Consider the following 27,082-nt stretch of genomic DNA (forward strand, 5'->3'; position numbering starts at 1 on the left):
CGCCGCGGGCACGCAGCGGTGGGGGAGGGTGCGCTGCGGGTGAGTGTCTGATGAAGGAATCGGAGCCAAGTGCACTGGTCTAGTGGAAGGGCTGTCTCGGGTAGACTAGGGTGAGTACTACTGAGCTAGACCCCAAAAGGGACTGAACACGTGTAGGTGAGGGTGGAGGAGGAGGGAGACCAGCGCCTCCAAATCAGAGGGCCCAGCCACGCCGTGAGCGGGCTCCACAGAGTGGCCAAGACTGAAATGCATAGATAATGTACACAGCGCAGGCTGCCACAAGTTCGGTGAAATCCGAGGACCCCTGGGCACACGGGGTGGCCCTGCTGGCGGGGACAGGGGAGGGCGCCAGTTTGATGTTACTGACTTGGGCCTCAGTTGCCAATAAATTAGTGCCGAGGCCTTGAGAGACGGCCTGTGCCCCTTTCCCAAGGCAGCCCCAGTGTCCTCTGCCAGAGGGACGGCAGCTCCTGCCATGACTGTTACCACAAGGCACCTCACAGGGTCGTTGCATTTTGCAGAGCAAAATGATGAGAGATACATATATTTGAGAGTAAACTATTTTATACCAGTGTTACAGAAAGCAAAATAGCATTTCACAAACTTGAAGCTGCTAGAAATCTAAGCTGGTATCATGGCCACACAGAGATGCAGAGCAAAGGAAAGGCTGTGCAGCACAGGTGAGGACGCCCCCCAGATCTCCGGCGTCAGCGTTGGATGACGTGGCTCTGTGACAGACGTCCAAACCCAGCACCGCCCTGCTCCTCCCCAGGCCCCGCACCTGTGTGGCCATCACGCCGGCTGAAAGGTCCACCTGCTCAGGAACGGAAGGCCGGTTTCACACGCAGACAAGGAGCTTTCACACAAAGCAGGCATCCTACACAAGTGCTCAGAGAACGGAATGTACCGGAACGCAGACACGTTAAGAAAGCAAGCACAGAGGTTTTAAGCGTGGGAGAGAAGAAACCATTTTCTCTCTCCCTTCTTCCTGTTTCCTGAACGCTGTGGAAGAAGCTGCGTGGGGAGCACGATGGGAGCAGGTCTCCAGACACGGCGTGTCAGTGAGCTCCCCGTGACTCTCCAGGCTGCAGGGTCCCAGACTTTGTCCTAAAAGGGAAAAGTCACAGGACTGGACTTTTTCAAAACCACATATGTATATAAATGGGCTGTTTCAAAACCTTATATAACTGGACCATTTAAAAATCTTATATATATATCTGGACATTTATATATAAGGTTTTGAAAAAATAGGTGTTAACTGTTATTATTAATTCTTTGGGGAAAACCTCCTCTTTGACACCCACGTTGTTAACCCTTGTGGGTCAGGAGTTCAGCACTCACTTCCCAGTGAGAACTTGCACCTGGGAAGCCCTGGCCCTACTCTGCCTGCTCAGTTAGCCCGTGCAGGCTTCTGTCGGGCGCGCTGGCCCGTCAGCCAGGCGCCCGTGGAGGCAGGTGTGGGGACGCAGGGAGCCGGGGGGCGCTGAGCACCTGTGTGTGGACTTGGAGAGAGATGGGCCCACGCACCTGCTTGGCCACCACCCCTCAGCTGAGCCCCGGAGGCCCACGAGCCTCACCCAGATTCACAGTTGAAAAATCAACGGAGTGGCTGGGCCTCTGTTACCGTCTTTTGTTTCATTCCACACTTGCTTGTTTATTTAATTTCACTGGATCTTAGCAATGACTACGTACAATATGGGAACAGAGAGTAAAGTGACACGTTGGACCTGCAAGGGGACAGGACATGCAGAGTGACTTGGCTGAATACCCTTGGCCGGTGACCCTGTCTCCCTTGTTTCCTTGGCAGTGACATGGCCTCTCAGTGCGCTCCTAGAGGCTGGAGTGGGCCCTGCCTGTGGTCCCTGACCCTCTGGGAAGCTGCCGTCCTGCATGTGCAGGATGCTTGTCACCAAGGAAATGGAAACTGGGTCAAAAATATAAATGATGCCTGTTTTCAGAATCCTAAAGGAAACAGACTGGCAACAACGGACAAGCCACCTTTTTCCAGATCCACACACCTGAATTTAAGAATCATCCCCATTATATTAATCGCTTTAATACGACTTTCAAATTTATATAAACGTTAGTTAAAATCGATCAGGCAAGCCTTAGAAGAAACGGACTCTTTTCTTCCATTAAATTAAGGAGCAAAAATGCCAGACTAATTATTAAACAAATTAATGGAAAGGCCAGAGGATTTACGTTGCAAATTTAATACATCTGAATATCTCCCCACTAAGAGCTCACGGTTGGGATTATTTGATACGAACACCCATAAAGTGTTTGCCTTCGCAGAAGCACTTTCCTTTCGTATTGCATGGGTGGGATCTGCTGTTTCAGGTCTGGGGAGAAGGTCCCAGAAAACAGGAGTTCCTGAGAGACCCCCACCCCCTGCCCCCAGCGTCTCACTTTCCAGCTTTGTTGGGGAATGTCGGCAAGTGATCTTGCCAGTGCAGGGTGAGTTCACGCCATCCTGAGCAAGGACGAAAAGCAGGAGGAGCAAAAAGGACGGACGAGAAAGGAAATCAGCACTTCCCACACCACGTGAAGCCTGTGTTTTCACAGATGCCAGCACCTCACACCTCTCCCTCCATGCTGGAAAGGGAGTTCGCAGTGACCACTTGGAAATGACCCAGAAGATGTATTTCATCACCAGTAAGTCTGTTTCTCATTATGTCAGTAACACAAGACAGGAGGGGACAAGACGACGTGGCACGACCCAAAGCCACATGGTGAACTCCTTCTCTGGTGACCGGGCAAAACCTTCAGCCTAACATGCCCACTGCTGGGTCCCCGAGGAGCAGGGGGCTGCAGGTGGGCTGACCACACCCCAAAAGGCAACTGGGAGTCAGTTCTTTGAAATGGAACTGATCTGACCATGATGCAGCTAGCAATTTTTGTGGTGATGTCAAAGCAAACAACAGAAAAGGCAAAAAAGAAAAAAAAAAAAACCAAAAAATTCCACTAAGAAAACAAGATAGTATTTTGTGTTTACACATGAGTCCTGGATGTTTACATGAAAAGTCGCTGGCAGAGGCCGGGGGATGTTGTGGGACTGCTTCCCAAACCCGGAGGACAGGCGTTTCAGGGGCAGACAGAGGGCACTTGCTGGGAGCTGCTCACTGCCTATCCTGACCCAGGCACCAGCTCCTATACCAACACGGGACTGGTGTGCGATGTGATGAGCTGTTCCCGGGCCTGAGCCCTGCGGGGGGACAGCTAGACTGGGTCCTCTTCCAAACTCTGTGACCTCGGGCAGGTGACTCGACCTGTCTGCGTCTCAGTTTCCTCATCTTTAAAATGGTATAAAAGTGGAGAGGATACAGCTCAGTGGTAGAGCGCATGCTTAGCATGCACGAGGTCCTGGGTTCAACCCGCAGTCCCTCCATTAAATAAACAGATGGATAAATAGATAAATAACTAAATCTAAAAATGTAATCAGGAGACACCCGCGGCACCGACATGTGGGATGACGATGATGCCGGTAGCCGTGCAGGCATCACTTACCTCCCGTCTGTCGCTTGGACAGACCTAGAGCCTCTTTCCACAAGGGACCCAGGAACTGGCCTGGGTGCCCGGGCAGCTCGTTCTGGGCAATGAGGAGCGGGCGACTGGCACATCCTGCAGTCCAGACGTTCCCCCCAAGTTTCTGGACGATGATCATGAAGCATCGTCCTAAAGCTATTGTAACTGCCCACAGGAACACGATGATAATTTAATTCCACAAATGTGAACCGAGCACCAGGAAGTCCCAGGCGTCGTGCCAGGCGGGCGAGGCACAAGGAAGACCCAGGTGATGCCTTTCTGCCCCCATTTCCGCCCCCTGCCCCTGGGCTCACAGTCAAACGAGAAGACCAGGCTCAGAAACCAGGCACCTCCGCACAAGGAGGATTCTGGCCAGTGGGCTCCAAAGCCCAGGGCTGGCTCCAGAGTCAGTCTGCCTGGTTTGAATCCAAGCTCTTTCTCTCATGACATACACCTTCCTGGCACTTCTGTATCCTGTTTTATTCTGTAGAACTAGGCTGTACCTGCAAATGGCATTATTTCATTCTTTTTCGTGGCTGAGTAATACACACACACACACACACAAAACTTCTTTATCCAGTCATATGTTGATGGACGTTTAGGTTGCTTCCATGTCTTGGCTTTTGTAAATAGTGCTGCTGTTTTATCTTTTCAAATTTTATCTTTTCAAATTACAGTTTTCACACAGCAAAGGAAACCATAAGCAAAATGAAAAGACAGAATGGGAGAAAAAAATCTGCAAATGATGCAACCGACCAGGGATTAATTTCTAAAACATACAAACAGCTCATACAGCTCAATATCAAAAAAACAAACACAAGAAAAAAAATGGGCTGAAGACCTAAATAGACATTTCTCCAAAAAAGACATCCAGATGGCCAACAGGCACATGAAAAAATGCTCAATATTGCTTATTATCAGAGAAATGCAAATCAAAACTACAGTGAGGTATCACCTCACACCAATCAGAATGGCCATCATTCAAAAGTCCACAAATGACAAATGCTGGAGAGGCTGTGGAGAAAAGGGAGCCCTCCTCCACTGCTGGTGGGAACGCAGTTTGGTGCAGCCACTGTGGAAAACAGTGTGGAGATTCCTTAAAACCTCAAAACAGGGTTACCACACGACCCAGAAACCCCACTCCTGGGCATACATCTGGAGAAAAGTTTAATAATTCTTGGTTGTCCCTTTAATGTCCACAGGACTGGTAGGACGGCCCCTCTCGTATTTTAGACATATTAGAATATGAAAAGCATGGACTTTAGAGTAACAAGAACTTCCACCTTTAATAATAATAATCATATAATGGCACACTGCTTCAGGCACAGCACTGGACAAGAAGGTGTCCCTGTCCTCGCTGGGCCCCCTTCATTCTGTTAGGAGAGAGGGACAGCGAGGGGACCCCTGTGTGGTAAGGAAGTAAAGTCCAGCATGTTGACATCTCCACGCACGTCACACACTACACTTAGCACTTTCCAGCCTCGCAGCAGCCTTGAGAAGCAGGCGGTATTAGGCACACTGGACAGAAAACAGGGAAACTCAGAGGAAATGAGTAAGGACTGAAGCTCACAGCCACTCACTGGAATAGTCAAACTTTTAACCAAGTCTGATTTCACAGCCCTGAGCCCGAAAGCTCTGACACTCACCCTGGTTATTTGATGTTAATGGTGGAGGGTTTAAACAACAGAATGATGGCTTTTTCTGAGAAAGGCCTCGTCCGCTTTTCCTTAGAAATTAAAACCTCCAGACTAAGATTTCTCAAACAGAAGATCCTTTGAACTTTTCCAAAAGCTTTAATTTCGCCTAATGAGATAGGAATCGATCAGATCTATTATTTAGAGGGGTTAGAGCCCTGCGAGGACTCGCAGCAAATCCTCTGAAATGGGTAAAAATCTGGGCTCTGATCTGACAGGGATCATCAGTCGGCTGTGTCGTCCCAGACTTCCCTGCCATCTTCTGTGACACTTCCCGGGTCGTCGAGAGGATCTAAGCTGTTAGAACTGCTTCTTCTGTCAGCCACCTCTCATCAAACTAGGGCCTGTGAAATATTTTTTGGAATCCGTGTGGTCCCCACCCAGGAGGGACCCTCTGGAAGGTGCCTGCGTTGGGGGCGTAGCCTCTGGTTGGGAGCAGCACTTGCTGGCTGATTATAATATTAACAACAGCGGCTAGCTGAGCCCTAAATCTTTCTTCTTTAAAAAAAAAATTCTACTGTTTTTATTTTTTAAAAAACATCTTGGGGGAGGAAGGTAATTAGGTTTTTAGAGGAGGGACTGGGGATTGAACCCAGAACCTGTGTATGCTGAGCATGAGCTCTGCCACTGAGCTCTACCCTACCCCCGACCCCCAAATCTTTCTTCTTCAGAAGAGGAAAGAGAATTTTCTCGGAGAAGGTGAGTAACCGCACTTGGTCTTCTTTAAACATGAAGATTCAGTGATAATTCTACGCTGGAAATTAAGCTGCTTCTTCACAGTCTATCACCCAAATCGGCACTCGGTCTCTGTATATTTATAATTCCATGTGCTTTCACACTGACTCGGGTCTCTTCACCAATATCCCATAGACATAGAGGTTTAAAAAATATTTTAAACATTTTATTTAAGCGGGGGGGGGGGGAGTATAGCCCAGTGGTAGGGCGCTTGCTTAGATAGATGCATGAGGTCCTGGGTTCAATCCCCAGTTCCTCCATTAAAAATAAAAACCCAATTACTCTCCCCCCAAAACAAATAAATAAAACCCCATTTTATTTACAATGTTTTCCCTTTAGATTTGCAGAGCAGTAATATTGCCTCAGCAGGCCACTTCTTTATAACATCGACGTGGTCTTTTATGAGATGAACAAAGAAATCAAAGGTTCTTTATTACTAGATCATCAGCATCGTTAAAGTGCAGCCAGTGAAACAGACGTAACAGCTTTTCGAAAACCCTCACCACCCCTCACAACCCCTCACAAAGAGACTACCTGCCGCCTGATCAGCCATCTGTATACTGGTGTCAGCTCCTAGATCTAACATACTGGCAGTGGGGGCAGAAGTATCAGTTTCCAGAGATTTACAACTTATAAAGTGTTACATAGCAGGCGGTTATCCTGTTTACAGGTGTCTGTGAAAACTGGGTGACCATAATGACTGGTCTTCCAAATCCCTACTACGTTCTCCCTACAGTTTTCTTTCCTTCATTTTCCTGTGGGGGAAACCGGGTGCCAGGCCAGGTGTGTTTCTGATCGTTCTACTGTAGGTTAGTTCGTACCTGACACCCGATGGGGAAATGCGTTCCTGTGGACCGCTGGAGAATCATGTCCTGATCTTACAGAACAGCAGCCGGTTCCGCGCACAGCCCAGCGCCAGCCCGCCAGGCCCAGCCCCAGCTGCGCCCCATACCGGGCATGTAATTACAGGCAAGTCACTTAACCTTGGTTTTCTCACCTGTAAAATGGGGGTAACAGTATTACCCACCTCTGGCACCTGGGAAATAGTCAGTAAAGATTAGCATTCAATTAACATTAGTGTTTCTTCTCAACATGTCAGTCGGACTTAGGTTTCTGTTCCTGCTCCAGCTGGTAAGAAATTTTATTTCTCCAGGATCACACAGTCGAGTGGGATCATGACTGTGACCTACTCTTAATATTTCTGTAGCCAATTCATCAAAGTGCTTTCACATTTACTTATTTGAAGGAGGCCATGAAGGATCTGACACTTAGAAAACAAGTTTCGTACTGTACTGGATCCAGGAAAATAAGATATTTTCAGAGTCACGCAATGTAATTAAAAAAAAAAGACACTCAATACTGGGTTTTTTCAAAACCAAGACCAGACATTTGAAATGCTTGACAATTTTTTTCTCCATTCCCTCAGGAAGAAACGTGCCAAGGACACACCTTGGCAGGTAATTTAAGCTAAGGCAACGTGATTCCTGCAAGGGAACTGTGCTCAGAGCAGATAATCTGTGCTTGTACAAAAAGCACCAGAGGGTCCATTTTGGGCATTACATCCCAGGAGCGGAGTGACGTGAGCTTGGGGGACCTGGAGGTGTGGCTCTGAACTGCCTGGTCTGACGTCAGCCCTCTGAGTGGCAACATAAACATGAACCGGGAAAGCATCGTTACCCACTCACGCAAATGTGAAAACCACAGACGCATCCGAAGTCAACTTTCCAGTCCCCCTGCTCTGATTTATCTCCCTGGTGTCTCCAAAAGCATCAGTTTCAAACCTCTCTTGCACAGAAGTAGCTGAGAGAGCTGCTGGCTTCAAGTGTAGTATCTCCTCTCCTTATTTCTGCTTAGAGCACCCCGATGGAGCGTTACAGGCACCAGAAGGTTCAGGAAAGCCCTCTGATGGTTTTTCTAGCTATAAAAAATCGTGTGCTTCACGTGAGACTTTATTTTCTGCTTTGGCATGAGAAATACTGAGATGGTATGGAAGTTAACATACTGAAAATGCAGCTCCCCCGTATCACCCAGGACAAGCTAACAGCAGCTTTTCATGCTTCACAACATGTTGGGGAGAATAGAACATCTTAAATAAATTTTTTAAAAATTAAATAAAATAAAGCAAAGGTCATACAGGTAAGACTCGGTAAACAGGCAATGAACACTTCAGGCCTGGGTTCCCTCTACCCACGTGTCCCCGCAGGAGCAGGGACCGCTGAAGGGAGGGAGGAACAGGGCACGTCTTAGGCTTTGATGTGCCAGTGACACTGCAGGATAACCTGAGGTTAGGCTGAGTGACAAGCCCAGCATGACAGCACTGGAGGAGACGAGTCCTGGGTAGGTCGGCAAGAAGCACCAAACAAAGGTGACAGACACTAAAGGCCACACGCTCGGATGAACGGGACCTCACTGGGGGATGAGTTTTAGGCAGCGCCTCGCTTAGAAGATGGCACTTTACTTGGCTTTTTAAGGATGTAGACACTTGGAGTGGAAAAGCAGAGAGAGTGGGGGATGAGAATGAGGATGAGCGGGTGCAGGGAGGCTCCCAGGGGTGGGAAGGGCCGAGTGACACTCAGAGGGTGCCGCGAGGACCTAGCTCGAGCCCCGACGTCACGCAAGACGGGGAAACCTGCCGGAGCGTCTTGTGTTTGGGTGATGGAGGCCCTTGAAAAATGGAGCCTTTGGGAGGTTTTGCAGAAGGTGGCTTTTGAATCCTCCTTCTCAGGAGTAAAGTGAATGTAGGAGATCAGAAATGTGGCTCTGGGGGTAGGGGCAGCTCAGGGGTGGAGTGCATGCTTAGCGCACCCGATGTCCTGAGCTCAACCCCTAGGACCTCCAAAAAAAAGGCGTTGTGAAAAAACGGAGAGAAGTAAAAAGTCTGTTCACTCAATATTCCAGTTATCCTAGAGGGAGGGAGTGACGTTAATGAAGTGCTTACTATGGGCCAAGCTGTATATTCTGTTTTTCATCTTTCAAAAATCCTCATAAAAGCCTATTGAGGGAGTTAGCATCTCCACTTCACAGAGGAAAGACTGACACACAGGCTACGTTCACAAAGCTCTCAAGTCCCAGAGGCGGGGTCTAGACCGAGGCCTGTCTGAACTCAAGGTCTATGACTTTCCATCTCCAGAACTAATGTGAGGGGCTTAAAAAAGCCCACGTGGACGCCACAACAAAGTGGGACACGTGCTGTGCTCGCATAAGCACATGCCTACGTGTGGTGACAAAATGAGACCAATTTCCACACCAAACCTCAGCTACTCAATTTTCTCCTTAAAAAGTTTTGCAAGCAATAGTCTTTGCATCCGTTTGCTCTGACAGAGTCCCTATAAACTCACTGATGACATTTTACAGGAGACACGTTTATCAAGATAACTGAATATCCTTTGAATTAATCAAGTGAAACCACTGTGCTTAAGGGGAGAACGGTCTGGAAGCAGTAACCTCACTGCCTGCATCTTCTGCCTGCCTGTCGGAGCATGTCGCTTTGGGGTGTCTGGCTTGTGCAGGACTTACCGACTGCCCTTTTGGGGGGCATGGTTCAGGCTCAGGTGGACACCGACCCCAGGCTGGGCCGCTGACGTTTGTCCTCAGCAATTTGGAACTGGGACCTAGAGCCACCTGGTGAGTTTGTCCAGAGAGCTGGGGTGGGTGAATTCCATCCTAGGAGCTGAAGCAAAGAAAACCTGCCCTGTTTGCTGAGAGCAGATGTGCATGTAGGCGAAGAGAGAGAGAAACATGGGTCCAAAGCACTGAGAGCTTTGCTGCTTTGGGTTCCAGCACCTTCCTGTGGCTCCATGAAATATCACTCTTTTCTATAAAACCTTTATTGCTTAAATTAGCTCAAGTTGGTTTTGAGACAGGAGGGAGGGGGCAGGGCGCAGCCGTTAAAGGAACGGCACAGCCATTAGCACCAAGGTGGTGGAAGGGTCAGCTCCCAGTAGACTGTGTGCGTCAACGCACGCTCACTGGACACAGCGGCCGCCAAGTGACACTCCCACAGGTGCCAGCGCAGTTTCCAGGCTGCCCACGGAAGGTCAAAGGGTGAGTGACGGCCCATCCGGGGACCCCCAGCCCTGCCCCAAAGCAGTGGGAACAGTCCTCCCACTTGTCAGCATATGACGTTACTGATCCCAGAAAAACTAACCACCCCATGCCTCATGGTTGATCTCGTTTTTCCTAGTGGACCCCCATCCTCTGAGGCCACAGCTGCTCTCCCGTCTAAGTAAGACGGACCATGTGCTGTCTATGGAGTATGTATCTCTCTGAATGAAACTTTTACCCAGCTGTGGCTCGCTCTTGAATTCTTCCCCGCATGAAGCCAAGGACCGACACCTGGTGGGGCCCAGGACTCAGCCTGGAACCTGGGGCATGGCCATCCTCTCGCCCCACATGTTTTCCTGTATCATCTTCACTGAACTTGCCACCACATGGTCTCTACGAAGAACACACATCATAGTAAGGCTGGCTTAGAGTACAGCAGCCTGGCCCCGGGTCACAAGAGCCCCAGACGGGTCACGGAGTCGGAAGCAGTGTGGTGGCACCTTCCTGGGCACCAGGCGAGGCCGCACGTGCACCCGGGCTCCGTCCTGTTCCCACACCGACTAACGGAGCTCCGAAGCAAGGTGTAGCCCGGGGAAGCGTTCCTCACCACCTCACGTCAGCCCTGACGTGACGGGCTGCTCCACGTGGGGAGGTCTGGAGGTAATGACCTGCTATTTTTGTTGTGACAAATTACCAAGTTGGAAACGGGAGAGGACACGTCAGAGGGTAACCAGGCACCGCTGAGGGATGGAGGAGCCCGGGCGGGGACCGCAGCGCGGCAGCCTGATGCTCACGGATGCAGCGGCAGTCACGTCCCAGGATGCCGTCTTTTCCTGTGGTGCCCGCACACGGACAGCTGGGTTCTCACACGCCCAGAACATACTGTTCTGGATGTGGAAGGCTTTCCTTTGGCAAACTCGGGAATGAAGTATCAGCATAGGAACAGGGGCAGCAAACCACTTCTGTTTCCAGAATGATTCCAACTGTGTTCTCTGAACACATGAAGAGAAAACAATTAAGCTTTGAAACGGGTAACACTGCGCATGTTTGATGATTCGCATTGTGCTTAGAGTGTAAGCTGGCCACCGCCTCTCACCTCACTCCCTGGGGGTAAGAGATGGAGGCGATCGTGCAAACGCTTGGAGGCTCTGCAGCCAGGAGCAGGCAGTGAAACATACTGAAATGAGAACTGGAATTAAGTCTCCTTGGCCACACGTTGTAAACAATTGATGATGATTCTGTCAGAAGCAGACACTGAAAATGCTTTGATGTATAATAAATGCCTGTCACTATTGTGAAGAGCCACAGTGTAAGCAAGTCAGTGTTCCGCAGAGATGAGGATGAATGCTGGGCGTAGCCCCTGTTCACGTGCCTCGTCAAAGCGTGGGCTTCCTGACTTGCGCTTAGCTTAGCTCATGTGAACGGGGATGGATGCTTACTTTCCTCCGTTGAAATAAAGGGCCTTTGGCTTCACTTGGCTGTTGCAGGAGGCACCCCGGGACCACACTGATTGCCTGGGGCTGACTCAGACTCCGTTGCATGCCGCCTGCTTTGTGCTAGAAGGTTTTGCAAATTTCCCGTATGTCAGAGGAGTCAAAGCGAGCTTCTGGTTTTTGTTCTGTCTTGTGTGTGGCAGGGCCAGGAGTCAGGGTGTAGGGAAGGGCAGCCTTGCTGGCCCTGGGCACGTGGGGAGCCGCTTCCCAGAACTCGGGCGAGCTGAGGTCCTAGAGTGGCCGGCAGGGTGCTTGTCACAATTGCTTTTCTTCTCTCATGTTTCTGGTACATTTGAGGAAAAGAATGCGTTCCACTGGGTACCCGCTTAAACATCAGATTCCTGTTTTCTTAGACTGCCTCTTATCTAGGGTGGGTGTTAAGCTAGCTGTTAAGTGCAGTTCAAGTCATATAAGCGCTGTAGTTTGGTGACTATTCACGACCTTAGAAGATGTAGAAGGACCCACTTGTTCCTGTGGAGACTGGAACAGAACTGGGAGAGGGAACTACTTGTTACTCAGGGACAGATTTTTTTAAAGTTCAAAAGAAATTTTTTTTTTTTAATTGAAGTACAGTCAGTTACAACGTGTCAGTTTCTGGTGTACAACACAGTGTCCTGTCATGCATATACACACATATATTCGTTTTCATATTCTTTTTTATTAAAGGCTATTACAGGGTATCGAGGCCGCCTCTCGCTCCCTCCTCTTCGGAGACGGCCCACGCTCTGTCTGTGGAGTGTGTACCTACTTCTACTCTAATCTGAGCACCCAACCCCGACACCTCGTGGCCTTTCTCTTGCCTTTTGAAACAGCCTACACTCTATGCAGTATGTATCTCTGTAAGTAAATCTACCTTTACTTAAAAAAAGAATAAAAAGAGTTATTACAAGATATTGAATATAGTTCCCTGTGCTATAGAGAAGAAATCTGTTCTTTATCTATTTTTATATATAGTGGTTAACATTTGCAGATCGCCAACTCCCAAATTTATCCCTTCCCGTCCCCATTCCCTCAGGGACAGACTTTTTAAAATTGCTAACTGTATCAATGTCTATCTGAAAAAAAAATAACTTTTTACATTAAAAGCTCAATTTTTATAGTTAATTTACACATTCCCAACCATACTGAATACACAAGCGTACCTCCCTTCATGGCATTTATTTTATTGCGCTTAGCAGACACTGCAATTACAAACTGAAAGTTTGTTGACCTTGAAACCTGAAAAAGTCTGTCAACCCTCCATTGAGCAAGTCTCTTGGTGCTGTTTTTCCAACAGTAGTGGCTCTCCCTGTGTCCCATTTTGGTCACTCTCACCGTGTTTCAAGCTTTTCCAGGTTCTCTTGCTTTTATGGGGACCTGTGGTCAGTGACCTTTGATGTCACCACTACAGCTCACTCAAGGCTCAGGTGCTGGTTGGCCCTGCTTAGCAAGAAAATAGTTTTCAATTAAGGTGTGTGCTGTTTAAAGACATAATGCTCTTGCCCATCTACTAGACGACAGGGCAGTGCCTGTGGGTGGTTACACGTTACTGAGCTCGGTGTCTTCATCTGTAGAACAGGAGGAACCGTCCGTGCGCCTCAGGATGTCTGGGGCCTCAACTGATATAATACGCGTCGAGGACCTGGCTCTGGTTATTCAATAAAGGCTGGTTTTGTTTTCCGTTTTACTATTTAATCAATACTTATTGGGGGACCAGTTCATGCTCAGTATTGTCCTGTAGAATCTGAGGTTTCTGATGTGCAAAGTACTCCTTACCTGTCAGGGGTCAGCTTAAAAATACCACATATTAGACAGTGAACAGTCCAGTGTAACAGGCATTTTCATGCAGCCTTATGGCTCAGAATATGTGTTACTACTGTTAAAAAAAGGAAAGAAAAGAAGTCAGGGAAGGCTTTGCAAAGGTAGTAGATCTTGAGTTAACAGACACTTCATTCTTCGTGCTACTCACAAGATACAGACCATTTTAAAAGCACAGGCCTAGAACTTGCAAATCAACTCCCAAAGTCAACCTTTCAGCGGATCAATTCAAACCCAGTGGGAGACCATATTTTTTGGAGGGGTGGACATTAGGTCAATTTATTTATTTATTGTTAGGTTTTTTGTTTTTTGTTTCTTTTAATGGAAGAACCAGAGGTTGAACCCAGGACCCCCGTGCAAGCTAAGCACGTGCTCTACCACTGAGCTGTACCCTCCCTGACGACTGACTGCATGCTTGAGTTGTGCTTTATGTTAACGTGTTAGTGGGATTCGTAGGATATTTTACAGTCTATGTCATTTCAGAAAGTTGTTAACTGTCAAAAGTCAAAATGGAAACTTTTTACCGTGTCCTAAATTTACGATTCTGGGCAGGGCTGAGTAATGGTTCCCATGCAAATTGCCTCCCCTGATAATCTCCTCAGTGGAGATTCCTTCGAGGAGAGAGACCAGCACCAGAGCAGCTGTTTAAGCTGTTTCAACCTTTCAACCTGCTTTCATGCCTTCGTCTTTAATTCCAAATCATTTTCTTTCTTTCCTGAGGCCAAAATGAGTCTTTGAACTTGGCAGTCTTTAATCAGAAGATTCATTATTCTAGAAACAGGTCTAATCTTACGATTAAAATAAGTCAGGCTGCACACATTTCATTTATTTTTTTTCTCTAAGACCCAGAAACAGGAGTTAGAAACCATCAAAAGTTTGCTTCCTATAACAAATATGGAGGCCAGCTCCTGTGAGCCCTGCAGCTGTCAGAGGGATTCCAGAACTAATGGATTTCTGCATTAAACTTTTTTTTTAGATACAGAAGGATTCTAGGGGAACTTCAGAATTCTGCTATTCTAAAGGCTCCTGTCTCTCGATTCCTTGTTGTTTTCAAGTTTTAAAAGTCATGTCTGTTTTACCTGGTGGCTGACCCAAGCAAACACAAGCACAAAGAACTAAAAGCAGAGGTCCATTACCTGACGGCCGCGTTTACTTCATGTGATGTGGGAACCTGCTGTTGTTCTAGGCCTTTCCCTTCTAAATAGGTTCTTTAGAAGAATGAAATTGAGTTCACAGTACACTAAATGCTGGTGGCCTAGAATCTGAGGACACCGCCCTAGATGAGCCCGGAGAGTCCTGTCCAGACGTTTCTGAAAGAGATGCAGTCCCTGTACTTAGACAGCAGAAACCCAGGCCAGGGTTGACATTCACACTAGTTGGCAGTGAAGGCGCCTCAGAGCTTCCCACCGTTAAGGCCAGGGGTTTGGATGGAGCACAAGAGCGAGAGTGGAGTGGGGTGGGGAGCTCAGGGGCAGAGCACATGCATGAGGTCCTGGACCTCCATTAGCAAAAGTGAAATAAATAAACCTAATTACCTCCCCACACACAAAACAAATTTGGAAAACAAAAAAACAAGAGCGAGAGTGAAGGCAGGGACACTGCTTGGTCCAAAGTCTCAGACGTGTCAGTACTGCAGATTTTAGGTTTCCCAACCTAAGATCAAGAAGACTTTCCACTGAAGACATCTGTTTCAGGTTATTTCATTCAACATACTATTAAGCATATTTAGAAAATTACGGTTCTTGAATGAGCTGATTTTTAAGGGGAAAAATCATGCAACAAAATAGATGTAGTGTGACTCTTTTGTGGAAAATAAACATGTTTATGTCTTTACTATTTATTTTAAATATTTTATATGCAATTTTATATGTATGTATGTAAAATACTTGTATTTCTCTGTGTGTACGTGTGTATGTGTGGGTGCACTTGTATGCGTATATGAAAAAGGCAGGATAGAGATGTTATTTGTGCCTTATTTTTTCCTGAGCAAACTTTCTGCTATTATTAAAGATACAGATATTTACATATGAGTCTAACTCCATAAATGTGTCCCAAGCATCGTGTGACATTCCCTGGGCTACAAAAGAGGCCTTAAGTTGTCCAGATGGTGCTCCTCTCTGCCTTCAACAGAGGCTGCAACGAGGCATAGTGGGTTGCTGTTTCTCAGTGCAACTGGTTCTGAATCGTGTAAAATGTGGACATCACCCCACCCCAGACCTTACTTACTGGTAGTGTGAGTCGGGCCCTTTCCTCTTGGGGCCCCCGGTGCTCACCAGCTACAAGGATGTCGGGACTTGAGCATTTCCTGTTTGGCCGTGGACTTAGGTAAAACTAGGTGACATCCATGGGGTCAAATCCTCCCCGAACAGCATCTTGTACTCCCCACAGATTTACTAGCTCACCTGGGACGGGTGAGTTAACAGCAACAGCTTTGTGTACCAACTAGCACAGATCACTCATCTTCATTCTGGTTTATTCAGTGTTAGAATCGGGGCAGGCTGTGAGGTAGTGGGACCACTCAGTTCAAATCACCAAGGGGTCTGGCAAGGTGATTCACTCATAATCATTCTCCCTCTAGTTTTTCCATGCAACACCTTATAACATTAGCTTTGGATGACTGACATGGCTAATGCACTCTTGTCCTGATGGTATCTGCTCAGAGAGTGTTTAATGTACAGCTGTTTAATACAACTGAAGTTAACCCTCCGTTGAAACAATCAGACGGTGACATCATGGAATCTCTCCAGGGACTCTTGCACGCCGCCGCGCTCTCGCCTTAACGTGTTGCGTTCATTCCTCGGGCGTAGTCAGGGTTTATACGTGGCAATCACAAAAGACTGGTCCGGGGGGCCAGCAATAACAGGTGCTAATGACTCCCCAGGACTTTGCTCAGCATGAGGAGCTAATGCTCGGCTAGGACGCACGCTAGGAAGTGGCAGTGTGTGAAACTGAGATCTCCCTGACCTCGTCCCCAGCCCTGCACTTCCACGGTGCTGGCTGCCCAACCCTGTAAACTGCTGCGTCGTGGCTCTGCTCGTGCTCCTCCCAAGACAGCAACTGCTCCCTCAGCGGCAGTGACCTTGGTGTCTTTATGACTGTGCCTGGTAGCAGGCCTTGCATAAACTTGAACTTCCATGACGGAGGTGCTTGCATTTCGCCTTGTCCCCCTTCTCTGGAGAGACAGTCTGAGCTCTGAGTTGAGTCCTCTCACCAGTGCCCACAGGCAGGCTCCCTGCCAGCCACACACAGTGTCATTGCTGCTTTAACTTAAACACACTGATGTATATTTTTTGAATGCTCACGTCTGGGCTTTCTAGCAAAAATCTACTTTATCTGATCATAAAAGATAAATGAGAATTCAAATAACCATCAGAGAAATAAAGGTAGAAATTTAAAACCATGAGGAATATTTTCTCTCCCCCAAATCTTTATAATCTTATTGGTTTTGAACTACCTTTAGAATCAAATAAGAGCTAGAAAACTTCTTACAAGAAAAAAAAAAAAAAAAAAAAAGCACACACAGCAATTGTTCCCTACAGTTTCAGGTCGTCTTTGATGCTCTGAAATCCAAGCACGGACCAACGGAAATGCACTGGACTTACGTGAAGCTCCGTGCTTAAGACGTGCTTTTGTTTGCAGGACGTTAGCTGAGGAGGCAGGAGATGTCACTGAAAGCACATGTCCTGCAGGAACATTCCTCAGGATGTGGGGTCACTGGTGCCAAAGAGGACTGATGTTTCATGATGAGAAATACATGCAGGGACCCAGACCCAGATTTGAGGTGAGTATGTTATTTCCTGATTCGGGGCAAATATCATAGCTATTGGCCTTGGCGATTTATTTGCTGAATTGAGGCAGTGATGCGTCACTGATGAACCACAGTATGGGTGATTAACTGAACACTTACAGAATGTTCTTGATTCTCCTCCCCTGGTCTGTTAACACACAGCGGACCCAGCCTGTCTTCCTCTATGAGTGCTGATTTCCCTAAACTTGTCTTAAGATATTTTAATTTCATGTCCTCCAAAATTCAACCTTCCAAGTTTAGGATGAGAACAAGCTTTGGTTAGGTGGAGGAGAGAGAAGTTTTCACTCCTTATTCCCTCTCCTTCCCACATCCTTAGAGCAGGACTGAGAGTAAGAGCTTGGGGGACTGTGAGAAGACCACGGGCTTTAACCCCAGAAGGAATTACTTTTTTTTGTATTGAAATATAGTCAGTTTCCAATGTTGTATTAACTTCAGGTGTACAGCATAGTGATTCAGTTATACATATATATGTGTTCATTTTCAGATTCTTTTTCATTATAGGTTATTGCAAGATATTGAATATAGTTCCCTGTGCTGTACAGTAGATACTTATTGTTTACCTATTTTATATATAGTGGCATGTATCTGCAAATTTCAAACTCCTAATTCATCCCTCCAGCCTCCCTTTTCCCCCTGGTAACCAGAAGTTTGTCTTCTATGTCTTTGAGTCTGTTTCTGTTTTGTAAATATGTTCATCGATGTCTTTACTTTTCTAGATTCCGCATATGAGTGATATCACATGGTATTTGTCTGACTTACTGCACTCAGTATGACAGTTTCCAGGTCCATCCACATTGCTGCAAGTGGCATTATTTATTGTCTTTTTATGGCTGAGTAGTATTCCATTGTATAAATGTACGTACACAGCTTCTTTATCCAGTCATCTGTCAATGGACATTTAGGCTGTTTCCATGTCCTGGCTATTGTATCCTTCTTTTTATTTGTGTGATATAGTTGGGGTTTGGGGGGACCCTGGTGACAGTTAAAGTGACACTCAGGCAAGCTTTCACTGATGACCATTAGAGCCGTTAGCTGTTTTAGGATTCTGCTCGCCCTCCTGCAGGCTTGTGCAGTCCTGCACCCCACACCCAGGCCTGTGGTCAGGGCTGTCTGCAGGACGTGATTTAGCCAGTTCATATGTGTGTTCATCCTGCAGTGCAAACCCTTCTTGCTACTGTAATAATGAAGACGTACTTCTCTGTGCCCAGAGTTAGAAGGTGTCTTGAGTTTCACCTGTCCAGCAGTGGATGCTGTTTTCATAATCATAGCAGTGGAAGTTGTACTGATGGGAATACAACTGAGATCATGACAATGGAAATGCTGTTAACTGTCTTATAATCAACCCTGTACTAGTCAGGGCTTCCTAGAGAAGCAGAATCAACAGGATGGACATATTTCACATATACAGGAGAGAGAGAGAGAGGTGAATTGATTTGCTTTAAAGAATTGGCTCACATGATTGTGGAGGGCTGGCAGTTCAGAAATCCCCAGGGCAAGCGAGCAGGCTGAAGACCCAGGGAAGATTCAAGGTTGCACTGAGTCCAAAGGAAATCTGGAGGAGAAATTTCTCTTCCTACAAGGACCTTGGTCTTTTCTCATCAACTGATTAGACAAGTTCCACCCCGATTATGGAAGGTAATCTGCTTTAAAGTCTAATGACTTATATGTTCCTCTACTTAAAAACACCACCACAATATCCAGACTGGCATTCGACCAAATATCTGGGCACTGTGCCTAGGCAAATTGACTCACAAAATTAACCATTCCAAACCTACAGAACAAACACAAAAGATTTTGATATGGTCAAAGATAAGGAGTAAATGTTAACCTCAACAACATGAAAATAAAAACCTAATGGGTAGGAAATGGGTTAGTGACAGGGTGATAGAGGTGAAGGATGAAGAAACAGAAGGTTAATGAGTATAGCAAATCAATACAATAACCTACATTTGGGAAGAGAGGTGGGAAAGGAGCGTATTCATGTGAATCACGAAGCCTTGATCTTCCACAGTGAAAAATCAATGTCTTACAGTGCAGGTTCATAACAAAGGCATAAGCATAAGAAACCAGACAAGCTTCTTGGGTAAGTGGCAGATTTCACGCGAGGACAAGGAAGGCAAAGGTGGGCTGAGGGCAACTTAACAGGTCATCAGGCGGTGAAGCATTCTGTGCTGTGTCAAAAGAATACAGGACAAGCTCGAAGGGGCTCCCAGTGGCTGAAGTAACGACAATTTACATGTGAAAAAACTGATGCGTAGAGTCTAACCCACTGAATCTGTGGACACGCAGGAGTTTGTAATGACACTCACAAAAGCCAGAAAAATCTCATTTTTTTCATCATTAAAAATGCTATTAAACCAACTCCTCAATCTGAAAATTGGTAATTAAATGGAAAGCAGTAAGCGATTATTGAATGACCCAAGACAACCCATTTTAAATGCCCCTGTTGACAAAGTAATGCTCTTTAGAAGAATTCTAATTAATAAATGTATAAGAGAGGATATCTTTTTCTTCTTTAATTCTCAGGAAATTCTTAAGTTAGAAATTGATGTTAAATCCATTACGTGAATGGTTGATGGGAAATAAATACAGATCTTGATTCCAAGAGGAGGGAAGAAGAGAAAGACAAAAAGAGAAACTAGCTGAATTCAGCGACTAATTTAAAAAGTAAACCCTAATGGAAAGCCAGCAAAGATTATTTCAGGAACATAACGTAAGATGAGAAACGGCTAGTTTTCAGAATTTCACAATTAGTGCTGTACCTTCTTTTGTAAATTAAATTGACGTGATGTTCTCACCTATAATTAGGATCCAAGTAAAATCCTCCACAAACTGCCTCTCTTGGGGGCCACGATGTGTACTTTCCCTGTGAATGACCAAAAGTCAAACTTTCCTTTTTAATCTTCTTCACCTGGACAACTGGTAGAAATTCAGCGCTGAGGGGGTCTTAAAAGGCTCTACAGTTTTTTTTTCTGGACAACATACGTGGCTAATGTTCATTGTTACATGTGTGCAGCAAAGCACTGTAAGTAACAACTGCTATGGTTTGTTGCTGAACAGGGATTGCATACTGATGACTTCTTGAGAAAAAATCACATTCCCCTTTGTGGTGCAGAGTGCAGTGGGCTAAAAAAAAGTTAACTCTACACACATATCTTATGGAGGAAAGTGCCAGGTTCTCCAGGCGTGGATGGTGACATGGGGATAAAGGAATTTAGAAACCCAGTTCTCTCTCAGGACTGCGTGTCCCTCAATCGTATTTTCTTGTTGCAGATCCTATTTATAAAGCCAGAGATGACTATCACTCCTCTGAAGGGTCTTGCATTAACAATACAGGAGAGAATAAAAGCAAATTAATTTAAAAATACTACCCCCTTCCAAAAATGTTGCATTAGATGATTTCCAGAGAATTAGAAGCATTTAATGTTAGGAAATGCTTTAAAATAGCTGGAAAAGCACTATGTAGGGTTATGTCACTGAAGTCATCATGAATGTATTATCAATTTAACATTTATATTTAACGCTGTTGCCTGACTACAATTAATTCCATGCTGTCACATTATTATTAGTGACATTATCTCATCATCTTGGCGTTTTCAGAAAATGTTCCCAGTGGTGATATCAGTGAATAGCTTAGCATTAAGATTTCTTATCAATATTCCTTAGTTGTGCTAATTTGAATTACAGGATTTGGTTTATCCTCAGGATAAAGGCTGAGTTATTTTATGCACTGCTATTTCAACCGATTGGGCTTTTTTCACAAATGCTGATTAGTAACCTCATTATTGAAAAAAAAATAAAACCTCAAACTTGGTTGAAAACTTCACATGGATTCACTGTGTAACCCTGAGAAAGCTACAGGTTTAAGGACCACATGCTCTGAGCTATATGTAATCCAGTAATATTCTACGCTCAACTGCAATATTGTTTCCCCAAAGAAAACACTGGGCCCTCTTTGCTCATGATTTAAACAGTAGCCAAGACCTCTGACCAGGATTAAGGAGCAAATAATAAGCCGTAAGTAAACAGAAAGCCTATCTCCCAATAACTGAAAGAGGGATCTACCTGGAAGGGAAACCACAGGTACCAAAGTTCAGGTATAAAAATTTTCCAAATGCCAATCCCTTTTTTGTTACTTTTTTTAACCTTTCTTTCTGTTTCCTCTGTTTACCTCTCCTCAGTTTTGTCTAAGGAACACAACCTTGTCCTCTCACTCTGCTTCATGCCCTTGTTCTCCTCACTTCAATCAAAGTTCTAAAATCACATAGCTAAAAAAATAATAAAGAACAGAAAAGTTTATACTGTAAAGCAGCAGGCCCTTGTCCCATGGCTCTTCACCCCCAGTCCCCAGAGGCAATGTCATCTAATCCTTTTGTCTTTAGACATGGTAATCACTTTCCTAATCTAATCAGGTTTGTCAGTGCAAATACCCCAAATCAGGTGCATTATATTTACCATATATGTAAAAAAATGATATCACGGTCAATTAGCTGGTTTTGTATTGTGCCCTGGATAGACATTCTGGTGACTCGCAGTGCTCTCAAACTCCTGGCATTCACACCATTGTGTAATTCCCTCCCCTTGAACGTGTGACTTGCACTTCTCTAATAATTAGCAATACTGAGCATCTTTTCACGTGCCTGTTGGCCATCTGGATGTCTTCTCTGGAGAAAAGTCTATTTAGGTTTTCTGCCCAGTTTTTGATTGGGCTTTTTTTTTTTTTTGGCTTTAAGCTGTATGAGCTGTTTGTATATTTTGGAAATTAGTTCCTTATTGGTCACGTCATTTGCAAATATTTTCTCCCATTCTATAGGTTCTCTTTTCATTTTGTTTATGACTTGCTTTGCTATGCAAAAACTTTTAGGTTTAATTAAGGACCATTTGTTTATTTTTGCTTTTATTTCCATTACATGAGGAGCTGGTTAAAAAAAAATATTGCTGCAATTTATGTCAAAGAGTGTTCTGCCTATATTTTCCTCTAGGAGTTTTACATTTAGGTCTTTAATCCATTTTGAGTTTATTTTTGTATATGGTGTTAGAGAATGCTCTAATTTCATTCTTTTACATGTAGCTGTCCAGTTTTCCCAGCACCACTTATTGAAGAGATTGTCTTTTCAGAAAGACACATGTACCCCAATGTTCATAGCAGCACTATTTACAATAGCCAAGACATGGAAACAACCTAAATGTCCATCGACAGATGACTGGATAAAGAAGTTGTGTGTATATTTACACAATGGAATACTACTCAGCCATAAAAAAGAATGAAATAATGCCATTTGCTGCAATATGAATGGACCTGGAGATTGTGATTCCAAGGGAAGCAAGTCAGACAGACAAAGACAAATATTGTATGAGATCACTTCTATGTGGAATCTAAAAAAAAATACAAATCTTTTTTTTTTTTAATACAAATCTTATTTACAAACCAAAAACAAACTCATGGACATAGAAAATAAACTATGGTTACCAAAAGGGGTGTTCTGGAATTAATATAACATACATACATAGCATAACAAACATAACAGTTTGGAATTAACCGATACACACTACTATATATAAAATAAACAACAAGGACCTACTGTATAGCACAGGGAACTATATTCAATTTTTTGTAAACAACATATAATAGAAAAGAAAAAAATATGTGTAACTAAATGTATAACTGAATTGCTTTGCTGTACACCTGACACTAACTTTGTAAGTCAACTACACTTCAACAAAAAACAAAGTTAAAAGAAAGTTTATCTTGCTGGAAGACTCACTTTAGGGACTCTGTGTTGCCAGCTTTGATGAAGCACCTGACCACGCTGGTCCCACATGATGAGAGACTATGGATGTCTTCCTGGAGCTGAGGGCAGATGAAGCCAACAGTGAGCCATGACCCTTGTTCCCACAGCTTCAAAGAAACAAAATCTGTCAACAATCTGAGTGAGAAGTACATGACTCCTTCCCCAGCTGAAGCCACAGATGAGCTCCAAGCGTGAGCGCGGCCTTGCCGAGAGCCCAGTTGGGCTGTGCCAGGACTGCAGACCCAGAGGGTCTACTGTGATACATTTGATACATTGTGTCACTTTAAAGCCATCAAACACGTGGTCATTCATTCTGCACCACAGACAACAAAATGCACAGTTTCCCCGCTTCAAAGGCAGAAGAGCTGATGTAATTTGGATGCTGAAAATTTTGGAATCAGAGCCATCCCACAAAAACTAGCCTGCCTGTGCCTTTTCTGCTGTGTGTAACCCAGACACCAACCATTTCCCCTTCGACTGTCCCTGCTCCTCTCCACACTTCTCCACTCTGCCTTACGCCCCAGCGTAAAGTCCCATGTAAGTAACGGGGGCACCAGCAAAAGATCTGTTGGCTGGGAGGAGAGTGAATTCTGTTTTCCTTTATTCCCTCCCTGACAGGTCTTAGCAGGTTAGTTGTGAGCCTCTGATGAAAATCATAGCCCCTCTCAGGTGACCTTTCCAAACAACTTTCTCTTCGGGTTAGGTCACCACCCCAACCCTTAGCCCCTTAAGCCTGGGGGTGGTGACGGCCCCCTCTTTTCTAAGCTCCATCGTACTATTCCATACCTCACTGCTCTCCCTAAACTCTGCTTCCTCCTTTGTTGCTTTATTAAACTAACATCAAATTATTCAATTTGAGTGCGCCATCTGTTTTCCAATAAATAATGCAAAATCCAACAATGTTTTCTATAAGACTGTGGTCCAGAATTAAAAGTGGGATGTCTGCATGTATCGATTCTGAGTTGGAAGAGGGAGCCCTGGGAGGGAAGGAAGATGAGGAGAGGCATCAGATTGTTATTCATGGTCTGTCAATGGCTTTAGAAATAAGTGTGAACAGGGCATGTCGAGGAAGGGACAGGAGATGCCTTCCTGGGGATCCCACTTTGCAGACTGCAGGCACGTGAGTAGGGAGCATAACAGGCTTCGGTGGTCATCCAAGCCTGCAGGGAGAACACTGAATGCAGACTGATAAGTGTTAAGAAGACAGGCGGTAAGCTCTGCTTCTCCAGAGGCTTCAGAAGAGGAAGGTCCATCAGTCTGGACCGGCAGAGGCACAGAGCTGCACGGAGGGATTTTTATTTTTTCATTTTTTGCATTCTTTTTAATTGAAGTCTAGTCAGTTACAATGTGTTAATTCCTGGTGTACAGCATAATGCTTCAGTCAGACGTACACATAAATATATTCCTTTTCATTATAGGTTATTACAAGGTATTGAATATAGTTCCCTGTGCTGTACAGTAGGACCTTGTTGTTTATCTATTTTATATACAGTAGTTTGTATCTGTTAATCCCAGACTCCTAATTTATCCCTCCCCTCCACTTTCCATTTTGAATCTTTTTCTGTTTTGTAAGTAAGTTCATTTGTGGTTTTTTTTTTTTTTTTAGATTCCTCAAATGAGTGATACCATATGGTATTTTTCTTTCCCTTCACTTAGAATGGTGATCCACAGAAGATTCTTTGATTCATTTCTTTTTTCAGAAGTTTGAAGCCAAATGTTAACATGACATTGTTGAATGCCATGGGGAGTGTCCTATTTCAGTCATGTGCAACACACAAGAAGAGGCTGGGAGCCCTATGTGATTTTGAAGGACTCTGGCTTTTTAAAATAAGTTTCCAAAAGGTGGGAATGAGGGCAAGACCATCTTCAGACCAGCTGTCTGATGTCTTGGGACTTTGAGTAAACCGGAAGGATGCTGGGTCCACAGAATGAAATGCTGAGGGAAGCCGATTGGCTGGGAAGACGAATGTGCCCCCCATACTTGTGTGGGTGGGTGGTGGAGCCTCAGTCCCAGTCAGCGCAGGGGACACGTCCCTCGGGGCTCCCCTCCTTTCTGGGCGTTGTAGGGTGTCTGTTTCTCCATCTTGATCTGCACAAGCACCCTCTGAGACACCCTCTCTTCTCTCGGGTCCTCCGTTCCCCTGCATCACGGCTGTCGGCTGTCACCCTCACTCCTGGGCTGAGGTTCCCGCTGCGACTTCAGGGCCCCTCCCAGGGCACTTGGTGTCCCTGTGTCACCTCCCTCCACCCTGGGGCTTAGGAAATTTGGTGTGACTGTCTTAGGACCACGTGCCTGCATCCTTCACTGTTGCCATATTCTCTTCAAGGCACGTCACAGGGCCATCTATTCACACAGTCATATGTTCCTCCAACTCTGGGGGTTTCTTTCAGCCCTTACATTTTGGAAGCAGGTGTTGGGTCTCTGCTCAAAACCCGAAGTCCAAGCTCTTTCTCCCTCCCTCCACCCATCCTTTCCCACAGTCTTCCCCAGCTTGGGTGAACTTTTTATCTAGTCTTGAGACATGGAAGGCTTTCTCAGGCTCATCAGATATTCTCTATGTCTATTTTTTATGCCTTGAGTTCCCTACTAGAGCTTAGACTTCTGAAAACTGAATGGTTTCCTCTGTGTCTGTTTGGCTGTCCCTCCTCTGAGGTCATGAACATGCATTGCCCGGATGCATTAGGCAAAGAACCGGGGGTCAAAGGACATACCAAGAACAGAAATCTTTGTTAGTATTTCTAACACATTCTAGCACCACAGAGGTGTCAGCAAGATTTCGTTTTGGTAAGTTAAGACTCTCAACTCAAAAAAATACTCTGCACAAAAAATGGCATTGCTTGAATGTGCAGAGTGGGACATTGCAGTGTCCTGAACTGGAACACTGACTTGAGGTGATGCCACTGCGTCCTCTTCACATGGGGATCTGGCAGGCATCTTAGACTCAGAGCCCAAAGAGCTTACGTTCATTGCTCCCTCAAAAAATCCCTTGAACAAGAATCTCCATCTCAAGTTCTGGTTCCAAGGACTCCAATGCAGGACAGACTGATGGTCATAGAAATAACAACACCTGGAATTGAGGGGGGAGCAGGTGGCTATCTGGGTGTGGCCAGCAGATGCGATCGCTCAAGGGAGCGGGGAGCAAAGAGTGCCTTGAACCACCTCAGGGAGTCCTCAGGGACACGAGTGCTTAAATGGTGAGTTAACAAAGGGGTGATCATGGCAGAGATTAAGGCTGTCCAGTCAAGTGCAGAGTAAGAGGGCATCGCAGATGTCCAGGGAGGAGAGAACTGTAAGGAGAAGGTGCAGTTAATTCACTTAAAAGGGAAGAATATGAAAGTAAGAATTTATTTGACCGTTTATTTGGTGAGCCTTCCATGATTTTTGCCACTTTGATGGAAAGCTAGACTGTGGAAGAAATCAACCCGATGTCAGCTAACTGTACATGGGAGCTCTGGAAGTGGAGGCGGCGAGTGTAGACAATGGAAATGTTTTGTTACTTCTGATTTTTTAAGCATGGGAGAGACTTTAAGCAGAGGAAAGAAGCCCAGAAGAGAATCAGAACTGAAATTAGAAAAATGAGACATGGATGGGGTAGGACTGGAGATCCTGGAGGGTACTGTCAGGAACCCCACTCTCCCCGCACGGCGGGTCCAGCACGGCCCCTGTGGTATCATATCCTATCATTTATTCATTTGTCCATCAAACGTGTATTAAGCCCCTGTCATATGCTATTTTGGTCATAATTTTTTTTTAAAGTCAAGACTCCAATCACATAGAAGTTCACAACTTAGTCATTAGACTTCAGTGGAAAAACACAGACACAAAGCAATCACCAAGCTGGGTGATAATTGCTGTAAAGAGAGTAGAAATTGCTGTGGAATCACAGAGGAGATGCAATTGATTCTGATGGTGCAAAATAATTTGCAAAGGAGGTAAAGTCTGAACGAGAATTAAAGGGTAAGTCTGCACATGAAGAGGGCATGTCTAGATATAAGGACAGAGCCGAAATCTCATGAGTAATCAGTCTGTTAAGAAGTCTGCCCTGCGTGTCAGGTATTAATTCATCTTTCCCCTTGATACCTCAAAATGCAAACTCTATTTGGGTATTACTCTAAAAAATGCTTTAAAAAATATCTATGCCCAAGAACAGTAGAAAGAAGATAAAAGAAGGGGAAATGAGAGTAATCTTTTCT

General features: G+C 45.3%; 1 long non-coding RNA gene and 1 other non-coding gene across 2 annotated transcripts in view; one reads left to right on the plus strand and one right to left on the minus strand.

Annotated features, from left to right (window-relative positions):
- LOC116667303 overlaps window positions 1–27,082 on the minus strand; it is a 44,568-nt gene that overhangs the window by 3,757 nt on the left and 13,729 nt on the right. The gene's annotated exons all lie outside the window — the stretch shown is intronic.
- TRNAS-AGA lies at window positions 6,140–6,214 on the plus strand. Its single transcript has one exon. It is a non-coding gene; the product is annotated as a tRNA-Ser (tRNA).

The sequence above is a fragment of the Camelus ferus genome, chromosome 11, assembly GCF_009834535.1.
Source record: "Camelus ferus isolate YT-003-E chromosome 11, BCGSAC_Cfer_1.0, whole genome shotgun sequence".
In the NCBI taxonomy this organism is placed as follows: domain Eukaryota; kingdom Metazoa; phylum Chordata; class Mammalia; order Artiodactyla; family Camelidae; genus Camelus; species Camelus ferus.